This window comes from Heterodontus francisci, chromosome 4 (assembly GCF_036365525.1).
Source record: "Heterodontus francisci isolate sHetFra1 chromosome 4, sHetFra1.hap1, whole genome shotgun sequence".
In the NCBI taxonomy this organism is placed as follows: Eukaryota; Metazoa; Chordata; class Chondrichthyes; order Heterodontiformes; family Heterodontidae; genus Heterodontus; species Heterodontus francisci.
In genome coordinates this window covers 43,442,593-43,460,116 of record NC_090374.1, presented here as the reverse complement: position 1 = coordinate 43,460,116, position 17,524 = coordinate 43,442,593, and the positions used below count along the sequence as shown (strand labels likewise).

Sequence of the window (17,524 nt, the reverse complement as noted above, 5' to 3'; positions counted from 1 at the left end):
ACCATGCTTCAGTTCGCCTCTCCCAATATCTACTAGAATGGCAGAACACAATTCATGTGGCTGAATGGCCTACTCCTCTTCATATGTTCTTTCTTTGAGTCAGATTCCATTTGTTCCTCCTTACATTTCTTTGAAGCACTTTCATACATATTTCTATCCAGGCATTAGATAATTTATCATTGCTGATTTAGTGCTATCTACAGCATTTCAATTTAATGGCTAGTAGCACCATATAGACTGGTCTCCAGTTATGTCCAATTATGCACCGGAGTGCATGAGCGAGCTCTGGCTTTCAACCATTCCTGCAATATGAAGCAACAAATATAACTCGAGAATCTATATACAAACAAACAGCTATACAACTGAAGCTGAGAAACATAGTATAATGGGAATGGAGGCTCTCCTTTATGACGCACTATTGACAGAAGGATCCAATAACTACAAAAGTGGGACTTCTTGGTCCTGAAATGTAGCAAACGCACTGCTTGCAAATTCCTGCTGTTCAGCAGCATACATTCATACACACTGGTCCCATTTTCATGAATTTGTCAGCTTTCAACTGCAATTAGTGCAGACTTCTCAAAGCAGTTCATCTTTCTACCCAGGAGAAAACACTGATACAATATCTTGTATAAAGCAGCACTGGGGGGAAATTCTAAGCACACCCTTTTTCCACATTTCTCCACATTTTTACCGCACGGCTTACTTTAACATACACTTGCAATTGTTCCACCCACTGAAATCTGACAATATGCAAAAACAATGTTCTTGAAATAGCCGCCACCCCCCATCCCTCCACCATCTTAGGACACCAGCTTTGATGCAAGTAGAGCAGAAATGTAAAGAAAAAAATAATCAAATAAAAGAACAGAAAAGAATAGAATAATTTCAAGATGACGGACTCAAAAAGGATGCAATGAGAGATATGGAAAACAAAACATTTAGAAAAGAAGGAAAGTCAAACAAAAACTCAAAATTATGTGAGAACAAGGAAGAACACAAACTGCTTCGCATTTTAAAATCAAGCTGCTGTACATGGTTTTAAGATGTTCTTTGCACTTTTTAATTTGCACTATGGATACATAGAGGTTTATAATCACCATTTTTACTGATGATGATGACAGGCCTCTAGAATTGTTCTTGACATCTCAGTGACTTTTCACCTCCTTCTCCTTTAAGACTCCTTGAAACCCACCACTTTGACAAGCTTCTAGTCATCCCTCCTAATATCTGCTTCTTTGGTTCATTGTCAATTTTTGTCCGATTTGAGAAGCACCTTGGGACATTAATATATGTTAATAGCACTACATAAATGCAAGTTGTTAATTTTATTTTGGCTTGCTTCTGACATTCTCCCATTGTCTGTTGATACAGCACAGGTCAGTCTCTGCAGGATGCACAGGAACAGTCCATCAATTTTCCTTCCCACATATATTTCAAAGGAGTGGACTCCACTTTGAGCCTCCTTAGGTTGGGAACTTATTGATGTAGAATTACGGGCCCAAACTGATATGCTACAATCTCACAGCACCTTCTATTGTAGTACAGATATGCTGTACTATGCTGATCAAGATGATGCATATTTCTCTGGCACAGATGCATTTAAGGTAGGTACATGAAGGAGAAAGGAATGGAAGAATATGACGATACGGTTAGATGTAATGAGGTGGGAAGAGGTTCGTATGGAGCATAAACGCTGACATATACAAGTTGGATCGAGTGGCCTGGTGTTGTGGATTCCATTTAACACTATGTAAATAAAAATAATGAAATCAGTGGCTGAAACAGTCGATGCAAAGCTTTGTTTTGCCTTTTCCCCAAATTGAGAAGCCTAGCTAAAGGGCCAAAAATCCATGTAGTTCAGAATGTCTTCAGTGTTGAAAACAACTGGGTGAATGAACTCAAGTTTCAAAAGCCTGCAGTTTGCAGGAGGAGATGTGACTAAGGAAGGACTTACATAGGTTTTGAGAGGATAGCAATGAATGATTAGAGTTAGAGACGGTATGAAGGGTCAAGAAATCAATACAGCAAGGATGCAGAAAAATATGGAGGATGGTGTATTTTGAGCTGAGGGAAAATGAGGAGAACTCAACACTGTAACCACTAGATCAAATGGTCATATAACAATCCTAGTTTAGTATTCTGTTCAATTATGGTGGTCTTCCCCTCTTCCTCCTATCAACCCCCCCACAGTTCATAGACGCCGTTTGTTTTTAAAAGACACAAATGACTGCCTTTTTCAGTCTTGTTACCATCACACATGACAGTAGTAGTTTTTCCTCCTGCACCACTAGATAAATTACTGCAACCAATTTCTGTGCCTTCAGGCATACAGAATTCCCTTTACTCCAGAAAAATAATTTAAAAACAAAATCAAAAGGCAAGAACAGCATACATGAAACAAATCATCTGTCTGGGGTTCTTAAGGATTCCATTCACTTCAATATTCTGTTGATGCCATGAATATATAAAAGATCCAATAAAACACCAGTGGGCTCCATCATCCCCAATGAAAACTGAGGCTATAAATTTGGAATTCATTAAACACTAATCTACACTGCAATTGACAGCTAAATCAGAGGTTAGTTTGCTTTAAAATATATGTCTAAAGTTGTAAAACCAGTCTCAAGGTGTAAAATAAAATTTCAACTTTTTTTTTAAAAACTCACATTTTGTTCCCAATATTATTCAAAACAGAATAATACTTTTAATGTGCATGCTATGGAAACCACAAAGTATACATTCAAATCGACAGACATAATCCTCTTATTGGTTAGAAAACCTCATCAGATAGTATCAAGTACTTGGCAAAAGAGCATCAATAAGCAATTAAACAGAGTGATTGAAATAAAAAGCACTGTCAATTATAAAATAAAGCTTTTTGTTTTAATGCTGGAGTCTTAGCTTAACTGATAGACAATGAGGATTCCTTACCACCAATCCTCACCCTTCCAAATCATGCTTTCTATGCACAAACTAGTTGGATTTAAACCTCCTATTTGTCCAAAGGCAAAAATCCTACTCAGAAAGTTGACTAAACTTTAAGGTCACGATGTTGTACCCAATATGCCCCCCAATGTACTTTAAAGGTACATTGAACAATGTCACCTCATTGAACATGTGATGCTGGAAACCAGACTCTTCCAATATTAGAAGTACTACTGTGCAAACTGTCATGCAACAAGTCTATGCCTAGGCTTGTGCGGTCGTGCAGCATTCAAGAGCACTTAATCTAAAGTGATCAGCACACCCTCTGTCAACTTACAAAGGTAGGGTATAAACAGCAACATTTATTAACCCAGCTCCTAAAGCTGCTTAGATGGAAACAAGGTTATATTCTACCGCCAAGCTACTTCCTTGGGTAGCTATTAGTGGAGACTGAAAATTTATGCACAAGAGTTCTTGTTTATAAAAAGGACTAGATCCCATGATGGACATCTATCAGATTGAGAAACAACTTTACTTCAGTTAATTGGGAAGAAAACGGGAAACAAAACATGTTGCCTTGGTAAATAATAAACTCCTGGGATCTAGCTCAATTGTCCTGAAAGACAAAGAACATTTTACACATTTTTTTCCACATTAGCCAAAAACAGGTTCATCTATTTTAACAAGTCCCTCAGGACGTCATTAGACAGGTACAAAAACTGCTGATAATCGAGTTTCAGAAAAAAGATGCATAAAAGGCCTAGACAGAATTGCCTAAATAGATTACTGAATACATACAAATAAATCAAAAGAAAACATGCTTGTGAACACAAAATGCAAGGCTATAACTATGAAGGGAATTCTTTGTTTTCTTTCCTATTTTTTAAAAGTCAGTCATTCACAGGCCATGGATAAAGATAAAGTGAAGGATCATGCAGGCGCGGTAGAGGTTATAAATCTAGAAAAAAGTAGCAATATGAAATAAATTTAGGTGTTTAACAGGATTGATTCTTGGACTTGAGGGTGTTTGAAGATATGATAATAGAACCAAACTGCTTTTCATGGAAGATGTTCAAGGTCTTTAACATGAGATATAGATAAAATAGATGTAATAAACTGATCGTAAAACTAAAGGGCAATAATGCCAAGTTAAACTAATTCAAGTAAGACTAAAGATCAGAAGAACATATTTTTACCCTCAACTTTGGATATGTAACGTACTATGTTCTGATCAATATAGTTACCAAAAAAAAACAATCAGGGCTTTGAAGAGATCAAATAAATCAATGAAGCAGAGGCAAAGATATATTTAATGACGATCTAGCAACGATGAACCAAAAAGGGCATACTGTTTTAAAAAATTCTCAAAACACTTCTGGTTAACTTTACCTCGAAGGAATGAGTTCATTGAATTGTTTTTCCCACCTTCTGCCTCACCTTCTTTCCTGAAGGTACATCTCTTACAATAGAAACTTGCATTTATATGGCACCATTAAAGTTAAAAAAAACCTAATGAGTTTCACAGAGGGAGGGAATTCCAGAGAATGATGCTAAGTGGCTGGAGGCACAGCCACCGATGGCAGGCCAATGTGAAAGGGGAGGATGTACAAGAGGCCATTCAGAGGGAGCTATTGCTACTTTTTCCAGATTTATAACCTCTACCGCGCCCGCATGATCCTTCACGTTATCTTTATCCATGGCCTGTGAAAGGGCTGAAGGAAATCAGAGAGATATAAGGGGACAAGGCCATGAAGGGACTTAAACACAAGGGTGATAATTTTAAATTAGTGGAGTTTGCTTCTGATTCCCCCAATGTAGTTCAGCAAGGACAGTGATGATATGTGATCAGGACTTGGTGTAGGATAGGATATTGGCAACAGAGTTTAGGATGAGCTGAAGTTTCCACAGCTGCAGTATAGGAGGGCCAGCCCGTACAGCATTTTAAAAGATGAGTCTGGAGGTAACAAAAGCATGGATGAGGGTTTCAGCAGCAGATCACAGAATCACAGAATAATACAGTGCAGAAGAGGCCCTTCGGCCCATCGAGTCTGCACCGATGCATTAAAACACCTGACCTGTCGACCTAATCCCATTTCCCAGCACTTGGCCCATAGCCTTGAATGTTATGATGTGCCAAGTGCTCATCCAGGTACTTTTTAAAGGATGTGAGGCAACCTGCATCTACCACCCTCCCAGGCAGGGCATTCCAGACCGTCACCACCCTCTGGGTAAAAAGGTTCTTCCTCAAGTCCCCCTTGAACCTCCCACCCCTCACCTTAAACTTGTGACCTCTCGTAACTGACCCTTCAACGAAGGGGAACAGCTGTTCCCCAACCACCCTGTCCATGCCCCTCATAATCTTGCACACTTCGATCAGATCACCCCTCAGTCTTCTCTGCTCCAATGAAAACAACCCAAGCCTATCCAAACTCTCTTCATAGCTTAAATGTTCCATCCCAGGCAACATCCTGGTGAATCGCCTCTGCACCCCCTCCAATGCAATCACATCCTTCCTATAATGTGGTGACCAGAATTGCACATAGTACTCCAGCTGTGGCCTTTCCAACATGACCTCCCTGCTTTTGTAATCTATGCCTCGATTGATAAACGAAAGTGTCCCATATGCCTTTTGCACCACACTATTAACCTGCCCTTCTGCCTTCAGAGATCGATGGACAAACACGGTCCCTTTGTTCCTCGGAACTTCCCAGTGTCAGGCCATTCATTGAATACTTCCGTGTCACATTACTCCTTCCAAAGTGCATCACCTCACACTTTTCAGCGTAAATTCCATCTGCCACTTTTCTGCCCATTTGACCATCCTGTCTATATCTTCCTATAACCTAAGACACTCCACCTCACTGTTAACCACTCGGCCAATCTTAGTGTCATGCGCGAACTTACTGATCCTACCCCCCACATTGTCATCTATGTCGTTTATATAAATGACAAACAATAGGGGACCCAGCACAGATCCCTGTGGTACGCCACTGGACACTGGCTTCCAGTCACTAAAACAGCCGTCTATCATCACTCTCTGTCTCCTACAGCTAAGCCAATATTGAATCCACCTTATCGAGTTACCCTGTATCCCATGTGCATTTGCTTTCTTGATAAGTCTCCCATGTGGGACCTTGTCAAAGGCTTTGCTGAAATCCATGTAAACTACATCAACTGCACTACCCTCATCTACACACCTGGTCACATGCTCAAAATATTCAATCAAATTTGTTAGGCATGACCCCCCTCTGATAAAGCTATGCTGACTATTCCTAATCAAATTTTGCCTCTCCAAGTGGAGATAGATTCTCTCCTTCAGAATTTTCTCCAATAGTTTCCCTACCACTGACGTGAGACTCACTGGTCTGTAGTTCCCTGGCTTATCTCTACAACCTTTCTTAAATAGCAGGACCACATTAGCTGTTCTCCAGTCCTCTGGCACCTCCCCCATGGCCAGAGAGGAATTAAAAATTAGGGTCAGAGCCCCTGCAATCTCCACCCTCGCCTTCCACAGCATCCTGGGACACAAACCGTCCGGACCTGGAGATTTGTCCACTTTTAAGCCTGCCGAAACCTCCAATACCATGTCACTCCCTATGACAATTTGCTCAAGAACCTCACAGTCTCTCTCTCTCTAAGTTCCATATCTACAGCCTCATTCTCTTGGGTGAAGACAGATGTGAAGTAGTCATTCAACACCCTACCAATGTCCTCTGGCTCCACCTACAAATTTCCCCCTTGGTCCCTATTGGGTCCTACTCTTTCCCTGGTTATCCTCTTCCCATTGATATACTTATAGAATATCTTGGTATTTTCCCTACTTTTACCAGCCAGAGCTTTCTCATATCCCCTCTTTGCTCTCCTAATTGCTTTCTTAAGCTCCATCCTACACTTTCTGTACTCCACTAATGCTTCCATTGATTTGCTCTCCTTGTATTTGCTAAAAGCCTCTCTTTTCCTTCTCATCATACCCTTAGTGTTTCTGGTCATCCACGGTTCTCTGGGCTTGTTGCTCCTACCCATTACCCTAGAGGGAACATGTCGGGCCTGTACCCTCCCCATTTCCTTTTTGAATGCCCCCCACTGCTCTTCTGTAGATTTCCCGACAAGTAACTCTTTCCAGTCTACCTTGGCCAGATCCTGCCTTATTTTACTAAAATTTGCTCTCCCCCAATCAAAAACCTTTTTTTGCAACTTATCTATTTCTTTCTCCATAACAAGCTTAAATTGTACCATGTTATGGTCACCATCACCAAAATGCTCCCCCACCAACACATCAACCACCTGTCCGGCTTCATTCCCCAGAATTAGGTCCAGCACTGCACCCTCCCTTGTTGGATCCTCTACATATTGGGCTAAAAAGTGCTCCTGTATACATTTTAAGAACTCCACTCCATCTAAGCCCTTAACACAATGACTATCCCAATTAATGTTGGGAAAGTTGAAATCACCTAATATAATTATTTTTCTTTGGCCTCCTTGTCTCGAGAGACAATGGGTAAGCGCCTGGAGGTGGTCAGTGTGTGTGGAGCAGCGCCTGGAGTGGCTATAAAGGCCAATTCTAGAGTGACAGGCTCTTCCACAGATGCTGCAGAAAAATTTGTTCGTCGGGGCTGTTACACAATTGGCTCTCTCCTTGCGCTTCTGTCTTTTTTCCTGCCAACTGCTAAATCTCTTCGACTCGCCACACTTTAGCCCCGCCTTTATGGCTGCCCGCCAGCTCTGGCGAACGCTGGCAACTGACTCCCACGACTTGTGATCAATGTCACAGGACTTCATGTCGCATTTGCAGACGTCTTTAAAGTGGAGACATGGACGGCCGGTGGGTCTGATACCAGTGGCGAGCTCGCTGTACAATGTGTCTTTGGGGATCCTGCCATCTTCCATGCGGCTCACAGGCCAAGCCATCTCAAGCGCCGCTGACTCAGTAGTGTGTATAAGCTGGGAATGTTGGCCGCCTCGAGGACTTGTGTGTTGGAGATACGGTCCTGCCACCTGATGCCAAGTATTCTCCGGAGGCAGCGAAGATGGAATGAATTGAGACGTCGCTCTTGGATTACATACGTTGTCCAGTCCTCGCTGCCATAGAGCAAGGTAGTTTTAGTTTTTAGTTTTAGTTTTAGAGATACAGCACTGAAACAGGCCCTTCGGCCCACCAAGTCTGTGCCGACCATCAACCACCCATTTATACTAATCCTACACTAATTCCATATTCCTACCACATCCCCACCTGTCCCTATATTTCCCTACCACCAACCTATACTAGGGCCAATTTATAATGGCCAATTAACCTAAATGCAAGTCTTTGGCATGTGGGAGGAAACCGGAGCACCCGGAGGAAACCCACGCAGACACAGGGAGAACTTGCAAACTCCACACAGGCAGTACCCAGAATTGAACCAGAGTCGCTGGAGCTGTGAGGCTGCGGTGCAAACCACTGCGCCGCCCAAAGGTACTGAGGACATAGGCTTGATACGCTCGGACTTTTGTGTTCCGTGTCAGTGCGCCATTTTCCCACACTCTCTTGGCCAGTCTTGACATAGCAGTAGAAGCCTTTCCCATGCGCTTGTTGATTTCTGCATCTAGAGACAGGTTACTGGTGATAGTTGAGCCTAGGTAGGTGAACTCTTGAACCACTTCCAGAGCGTGGTCGCCAATATTGATGGATGGAGCATTTCTGACGTCCTGCCCCATGATGTTCGTTTTCTTGAGGCTGATGGTTTGGCCAAATTCATTGCAGGCAGCCGCAAACCTGTCGATGAGACTCTGCAGGCACTCTTCAGTGTGAGATGTTAAAGCAGCGTATAACCTAATATAATTACCCTATTATTTTTACACACCTCTGCAAACTGCGCACATATTTGCTCCTCAATTTCCTGCTGACTATCTGGGGGTCTATAATAAACACCTAGCAATGTGGCTGTCCCTTTTTAATTCCTAAACTCTACCCATTAAGCTTCATTTGATGCCCCCTCCAAGATATCATCTCTCCTTACTGCAGTAACTGACTCCTTAACTAATATTGCAATGCCCCCTCCTCTTTTGCCCCCTCCTCTGACTTGCCTGAAGATTCTATATCCCGGGATATTGAGCTGCCAATCCTGCCCTTCCCTCAACCATGTCTCCGTGATGGCTACTATATCACAATTCCACTTGTCAATCATTGCCCTTAACTCATCCGTTTTACCTGCAATACTCCTGGCATTAAAGTAGAGGCCTCCCATTCTGGTCTTACTCCCTTGAAACTTGCTTCCGCTGTACTCCCTCTGACTTGTTTGCTTTCCTGTGCTTAGCTGTGTCCCTATTCTGCTAGGAGTCTGCGTCCCCTCCCCCTGCCAAATTAGTTTAAACTCTTCCCAACAGCACTAGCAAACCCGCCAGCAAGGATGTCAGTCCTCCTCTGGTTCAGATGTAGACCGTCCGCTTGTACAGGTCCCACCTTCCCCAGAAACGGTCCTAGTGGTCCAGGAATCTAAAACCCTCCCTCCTGCACCAACTCTTAAGCCACGTGTTCATCTGTGCTATTCTCCTATTTCTATACTCGCTAGCACGTGGCACTGGGAGTAATCCAGAGATTACAACCTGAGAGGTCCTGCTTTTTAGTCTACTGCCTAACTCCCTGAATGCTTGATGCAAGACCTCATCCCTCTTTCTACCTATGTCATTGGTACCAACATGTCCCATGACCTCTGCCTCATCACCCTCCCCATTCAGGATGCCCTGCAGCCGTTCAGTGACATCCCAGACCCTGGCACCAGACAGGCAACACACCATCCTGGAGTCACGTTGACGGCCACAGTAGCGCCTATCTGTTCCCCTGACTATAGAATCCCCTATTACTATTGCTCTTCCTCCCTTTCCCCCTTCCTGTGCAGACAGGCTGCTTGCGGTGCCAGAAACTTGGCACTATCCGCACTCCCTGGAGGAATCAGCCTCATCAGCCTCCAAAATGGAATACCGAAGTGGGACCCCAGGGGACTCCTGAACTACCTGCCTGTTTCTCTTGGACTGCCTGGTGGTCAGCCATTCCCTTCCTTTCTCAAGTCCCTTCAGCTGCGGTGTGACCACCTCTCTATACGTGCTATCCACAATGCTCTCAGACTCGCGGATGCTCCACAGTGTTTCCAGCCGCCATTCCAGCTCTGAAACCCGAGCTTCCAGGAGCTGCAGCTGGACACAATTCCTGCACACATGCTGGTCCCGGGGACTGGAAATGTTCCCGGATTCCCACATGCAGATTTGCTGAGGCAGTGTGGAAATGTAAGTAGGAGCTCTTTGTGATTGAGAAGAAATGCAATTGAAAGCTCAGCTTGAGGTCAAATAGCTGAAATTGCAAATAGTCTCGTTCAGCTTAAATCAATGACTGGGGAGGAGGGTGTAATCAGTACCAAAAGCACAGAGTTTGTGATGAGGGCTAAAGATAGCGGCTTCAGTCTTTCCAATATTTAAGTGGAAGAAATTGCAGCTCATCCATGACTGGATACCAGACCAGCAGACTGTCAAAGAAGCAGTGGAGGGATCAAGGGAGGTGGCAGAGAGTTGGATCAGGGTGTTGGCAGTGTACATGTGGAAGCTGACCCCATGTCTTCAATGATGTCACCAAACGACAGCATATACATGAGGAAGAGGATAGATCCTTAGGGGAATGGGGAGACAATGGTGTGGGGCAGGAAGAAAAGCCATTGCCGGAGATACTCTGGCTATTAACAGATAGACAAGAATGGAACCAAACGATGGCAATTCCAATGAGCTGGGCAACAGAGGGAAGCCATTGGAGGACAGTGCAGTTAACTGTGTCAAAGTCTGCAGAGATTTTGAGGATGAGGAGGGACAGTGCGCCTGACCTAGGCGATGTCATTTGTGACTCTGGTTTGGACATTTCAGTGCTGTGGCAGAAACGGAAAAATGATTAGACAGATCCAGGGAGCTGCCAGAAGGATGGGCATGAATTTGAGATAAGGCAACACAGTCAAAAACTTGAGAGGAAAGGACAGAGATGGGCAGGCATTTTGCAAGAACAGAAAGATCAGGATCAGGATTGGGATTTTAAGGAAGGGGGTTATGACAGTGGGTTTGAAATGGAGGACAGGAAACCATTTACAGTGTCACTTAGTATTGGGTCAAGAAGGTATTCTGACTGCAAGGGACCTACATTTATCTTCACCAATCTTTTTCTCTTCACATACCTACAGAAACTTTTACAGTCAGTTTTTATGTTCCCCGCAAGCTTGCTCTCGTACTCTATTTTCCCCTTCTTAAATCAAACCCTTGGTCCTGCTTTGCTGAATTCTAAACTGCTCCCAATCCTCAGGTCTGTTGTTTTTTCTGACAATTTTATATGCCTCTTCCTTGGATCTAATGCTATCTCTAATCTCCCTTGTAAACCATAGTTTGGCTACCTTTCCCGTTTTACCTTTGCGCCAGACAGGGATAAACAATTGTTGCAGTTCATCCATGCGCTCTTTAAATCTTTGCCATTGCCTCTCCACCGTCATCCCTTTAAGTAACGTTTCCCATTCAATCATAGCCAACTCGCGCCTCATACCTTCCTAGTTTCCTTTACTAAGATTCAGGACCCTAGTCTCAGAATCAACTACGTCACTCTCCTTCTGGATGAAGAATTATATCATATTATGGTCGCTCGTCCCCAAGGGTTCTCGTCTCGCACCACTAGATTGTCAATTATTCCTCTCTCATTACACAATACCCAGTCTAGGATGGCCTGTTCTCTAGTTGGTTCCTCACAATATTGGTCCAGAAAACCATCTCGTATACACTCCAAGAATTCCTCTTCTACGGTATTGTGACTAATTTGATTTGCCCAATCTCTATGCAGATTAAGGTCACCCATAATTACAGATGTTCCTTTATCGCATGCGTCTCTAATTTCCTGTGTAATGCCATTCCCAACATCTATATACAACCCTCAGTAACGTTTTTTGCCCCTTAGTGTTTCTCAGCTCTACCCATTAAGATTCCACATCGTCAGGGCTAATATCTTTCCTCACTATTGCGTTAATTTCCTCTTTAACCAGCAATGCAACTCCACCACCTTTTGCTTTTTGTCCGTCTTTCCTAAATACTGAATATCCCTGGATGTTCATTTCCAATTCCTGGTCACCCTGCAGCCATGTCTCCATAATCCTGACTATATCATACCCATTTACATCTATTTGCGCGATTAATTCATCCACTTTATTGCAAATGCTCTGCGTGTTAAGGCACAAAGCCTTAAGGCTGGTCTTTTTAACATTACTTGTCTCCTTCCCACTATTTTTCACTGTGGCCCTGTTTGATTCTGGCCCTTGATTTCCCGGCCTATCACTTTTCTTATTCCCCTTACTGTCTTTTGTTCTCGTCTTTGATTCCCCCTCCTCTGACTCCTTGCAAAAGTTCCCACCCCCCTGCCATTTTAGTTTAAACCCTACCCAACCACTCTAGCAAACACTCCCCCTGGGACATCAGTCCCAGCCCTGCCCAGGTGCACCCTGTCCAGTTTGTACTGGTCCCACCTCCCCCAGAACCGGTCCCAATATCCCAGGAACCTAAAACCCTCCCCCTCACACCATCTCTTCAGCCACGTATTCATCTGATATATCCTGCTATTTCTACTCTGACTAGTATGTGGCACTAGTAGTAATCCTGAGATCACTACCCTTGAGGTCCTACTTTTCAACTTACTACCTAGCTCCCTATATTCTGCTTTTAGGAGCTCCTCCTTTTTTTTTAAACCTATCTCATTTGTAGCAATGTGTACCACGACCACTGGCTGTTCACCCTCCCCCTTCAGAATTTCCTGTAACCGCTCTGAGACATCCTTGACCCCAGCACCAGGGAGGCAAAGTAACATCCTGGAGTCTCTTTTGCGGCCACAGAAACATCTATCTAATCCCCTTACAATTGAATCCCCTATAACTACTGCATTCCCACATTTTTACTCGTCTCCTGTGCAACAGAGCCAACCGCGGTGCAACGAATTGGGCTGTTGCTGCTTTCCACTGCGAGGCCATACCCCCCAACAGTATCCAAAGCAGTATATCTGTTTTTGCAGGGGAATAGCCACAGGAGATTCCTGAACTGCCTGCCTAGTCCTCTTGCTCTGCCTGGTGGTCACCCATTCCTTTCCTGCCTGCGGTGTGACCACCTCTCTATACGTGCTATCCACGATACGCTCCGCCTCGTGGATGCTCCACAGTGTCCCCAGCTGCCGCTCCAGCTCCGAAACCTGGGCTTCCAGGAGCTGCAGCTGGAGACACTTCCTGCACACATGCCGGTCCCGGGCACTAGAAATGTTCCCGGCTTCCGACATGGAGCACGAGGAGCACACCACGGCTTTGAGCTCTCCTTCCATGACTTAACCCTTTAAAAGTAACCTTTTGGAAGTTATTAATGTCAAATAATATCAGTTACTCTAAGGCCCTTCTTCCCTGGTCCTCGTTACTACAGAACTCCCGAAAAAAAACACTACTTATTATATATGAAAATAAACTGTAAACCTTTCTTACCCAAGCTACTTACCCAGCTATTTAGAGCTAGTCCCTAACAGCAGTGGCTCACCAACCAATCACCTTGCAGCTTTCCTGTGACGTCACTGTTGGCTTTTTATTTTCTTTTTTTCCCCCAAAAAACTCCAGCGCGCTGGAAGAGGTCCGACTGCTCTCCGCTCCTGAAGGTAAGTGAAGGGCCCAAGCTGGATTTATCCGCTCCCGGTTCTGGTTGTTTCCACACAGGTCTGACTGATCTCCACTCCTGAAGATTAGTGAGGCCATATGGGTGGAGCTCAGAAATAAAAAAGGGACAGCCACACTACTAGGACTGTCCAATAGACTCCCAAATAGCGAGAGGGTAATAGAAGAACAAATATGTAAGCAAATTTCTGAATGCAAAAACTATAGGGCAATAATAGTTTGGGATTTCAACTAACCCAATATCAACTAAGATACAAACAGTGTGAAGAGCATAGAAGACACCAAATTCTTGAACTGTGGTACTGCCAAATCTAGAGCCCCCAGTTATCTAGAAGCATACAGGGCAAGTTAAAGCAGAAAAAGAAAGCTTATGCGATCACAAAAAACCTAATACTTTAGAAAGCCTGGAGGAGTATAGAAAGTGCAAGGGTAAAGTAAAAAAGGAAATTAGAAAAGCAAAGAGAGGACATGAAAAATTGGCAGGTAAAATCAATGAAAACCCAAAGATGCTTTATCAGTACATTAATAGCAAGAGGATAACTAAGGAAAGGGTAGGGCCCATCAGAGACAAGGGAACTTATGTGTGGATGCAGAAGATTGTGGGCAGGGTTCTTAATGAGTAACAAAAACAAGAAATGCTGGAATCACTCAGCAGGTCTGGCAGCATCTATGGAAAGAGAAGCAGAGTTAACGTTTCGGGTCAGCGACCCTTCTTCGGAACTGACAAATATTAGAAAAGTCACCTTAATGAGTACTTTGTCTCTGTCTTCACAAAGGAGAGGGATGATACAGACATTGTAGTTAAAGAGGAGGACAGTGAAATATTAGATATGATAATGATATGATAATGAGAGAGTAAGTACTGGAGGGTTTGACATCCTTGAAAGTGGATAAGTCGCCAGGGCCAGATGGATTGTATCCCAGGTTGTTAAAGGAAGCCAAGGAGGAAATAGCGGATGCACTGAGGATCATCTTCAAAACCTAACTGGATACGGACAAAGTGCCAGAGGATTGGAGGTCTGCAAACATTATACCATTGTTTAAAAGGGTGCGAGGGATAGGCCAAGTAATTATAGGCCAGTCAGTCTGAACTCGGTAGTGGATAAATTATTAGAAGCAATTCTGAGGGACAAGATAAACTGCCACTTAGAAAGGCACGGATTAATCAGGGATAGTCAGCATGGATTTGTTAAGGGAAGGCCATCTCTAACTGGATAGAGTTTTTTGAGGAAGTAACAAGGAAGGTTGATGAGGGTAGTGCGTTGGATGTGGTCTACATGAATTTTAGTAAGGCATTTGACAAGGTCCCGCATGGCAGACTGGTCAGTAAAATAAAAGCCCATGGGATACAGGGGAATGTGGCAGTCGGATCCAGAATTGGCTCAGTGACAGGAAATAAAGGGTAGTAGTCGACGGATGTTTTTGCGAATGGAAAGCAGTTTCCAGTGGCAGTCCACAGGACTCAGTGTTGGGTCCCTTGATGTTTGTGGTATATATTAATGATGTGGACTTAAATGTGGGAGGCATTATTGGGAAATTTGCTGATGACACAAAAATTGGCCGTGTAGCTGATAGTGAAGAGGATAGCTGGAGACTCCAGAATGATACCTATGGATTGGTTGAGTGGGCGGAAAAGTGGCAAATGGAATTCAATCCGGAGAAGTGTGAGGTAATGCATTTGAGGAGGACAAACAAAGCAAGGGAATACACAATAAACAGGAGGATATTGAGAGGGACAGAAGAAGTGAGAGACCTTGGAGTGTATGTCCACAGGTCCCTGCAGGTGGCAGGAAAGGTAGATAAAATGGTGAAGAAGGCATATGGAATGTTTTCCTTTATTGGCTGAGGTATAGAATACAAAAGCAGGGATGTAATGCTGGAACTGTATAAAATGCTGGTTAGGTCACAGCTGGAGTATTGCGTACTGTTCTGGTCACCACATTACAGGAAGGACATAATTGCTCTGGAGAGAGTACAGAAGAGATTTACAAGAATGTTGCCAGGGCTTGAAAGTTGCAGCTATGAGGAAAGATTGGATTGGCTAGGGTTGTTTTCCTTACAACAGAGGAGGTTGAGGGGTGACTTAGTTGAGGTGTACAAAATTATGGGTGGCCTAGATAGAGTAGACTGGAAGGACCTGTTTCCCCTAGCGGAGAGGTCAATTACCAGGGGGCTCAGATTTATGGTGATTGGTAGAAGGATGAGAGGGGAGATGAGGAAAATCTTTTTCACCCCGAGGGTGGTGGGTATCTGGAATTCACTGCCAGGAACGGTGGTGGAGGCAGAAACCCTCAACTCATTTAAAAAGGTACCTGGACATGCGCCTGAAGTGCTGTAACCTGCAAGGCTATGGGCCAGGTGCTGGAAGGTGGGATTAGATTGGGCGGCTTGTTTTTTTTCAGCTGGCACAGACACGATGGACTGAATGGCCTTCTGTGCCATCATTTTTCTATGGTTCTAACCAAAGCTTTGGATGATAAAGGAGATAATGAATATGAAGAAAGAAACAAAAGGTGTACGATGCATGTCAGGTGAATTCTTCAAACGAGAACCAGCCAAATACAATAAATTGAGAGGGGAAGTGAAGAGGAAAATAAGACTGGCAAAGAGAGAGAATATGAGAATAGAAAGGCAGTCAACATAAAAGGGAAATTGTGATGGAAACCCACCTGCCAAATGGAAATGTATTAATTTCGTTATATGTAACAGTATTTGAACTTGTACTGAACCTTGAACATAACTTATTTTAAAAAAGACCACAGAGCAGTGGTTGAAAACATGGCTGCACATTTGCATTCTGAGAGACAGTTGCCTCGAGAGACAATGGGAGTGCTCTCTGATTCAATTAGCCAAATGGGTTTTGTCAATAGTGATGATCAAAAGTCATTGAGTCATCGTCTGTGCATTTCCCCCCCACACCACCCCCCCCTTCACAAAGGGTGTCTAGTAAGCTTTTAAGAATCAACAAACCTTGCAGTCGATGCTGTTTCAAAGAGCTAGTCACATGACTAACCTGCTGGCCAACCTGGGAATTGACTGAATTGTGCTCACAGAAAAGTTGAGGTAGAATGCATTTTGAAGACCAAAGAGAAGCAAGGTCTCTCTCACACAAAGTTCCAGGGACCCACAGAAGTAACTTAAACCTCAAGACAGAAGACCCCTGCAGCCTTCTGGTACCAGCGAAAGTAGTTTGACAGTGTGCACTGGGCCTCAACGACAACTACAAGATTAACTCCAATCAAGATCTTTATATCCAAACCAAAACCAGTAACTGAATTCCATCTTCTACTTCAAAACTTCCCCTGCCCCCCGACTGTAATTCTTTCTCCTCTTCTGTATCTATTTGTGTGTGTGTTTATCGTGTATGCAAGCTAGCGTGGTTGCGTCGCGTATTCTTCGTAGTTTTAACGGAGTTTAGAGTTTTAAGGTTAATAACTTTGCACCTTTCTTGTTTAAACCTGAGAAAACCTGTCTGATTGATTCCTTTACAATTGCAATTAGAGAGCAGTGAGCAAGGACTCAAGAGGGGAAGCTAAAAAAAAAATACTGTTTTAAAAGTTAAACCATGTTACGGCCAAACCAGGAAAAGGGCGAGGGGGAGCCCTGGACCCTTTCCTCACTTGGTTGTAACAGAACCCAATCATCATTTACTGGCAAGTAAACAGGCAGTACGAGGCTGGGTGGGGCCTATTCGGGACAAAGAAGGTAATATATGCTTAGAGGTGCAGGGCAAGGCTAAAATACTTCAGGAGTACTTTACAAAGGAGGAGTATGGTGACAAAATATCAATAGAAGCAGAGCTGGTAGATGTAATAAATGGGGTGAATATTGATAGACAGGAGGTACTGGAAAGGCTGGCTATGCTTAGACTGGATTAGTCTGGATGGCTTGCAACTCAGGTTAAGGGA

At 43.7% G+C, this 17,524-nt stretch overlaps 1 protein-coding gene across 4 annotated transcripts in view; it reads right to left on the bottom strand.

Annotated features, from left to right (window-relative positions):
- mast4 (microtubule associated serine/threonine kinase family member 4) overlaps positions 1–17,524 on the bottom strand; it is a 575,541-nt gene that overhangs the window by 474,792 nt on the left and 83,225 nt on the right. The window lies entirely within an intron of this gene.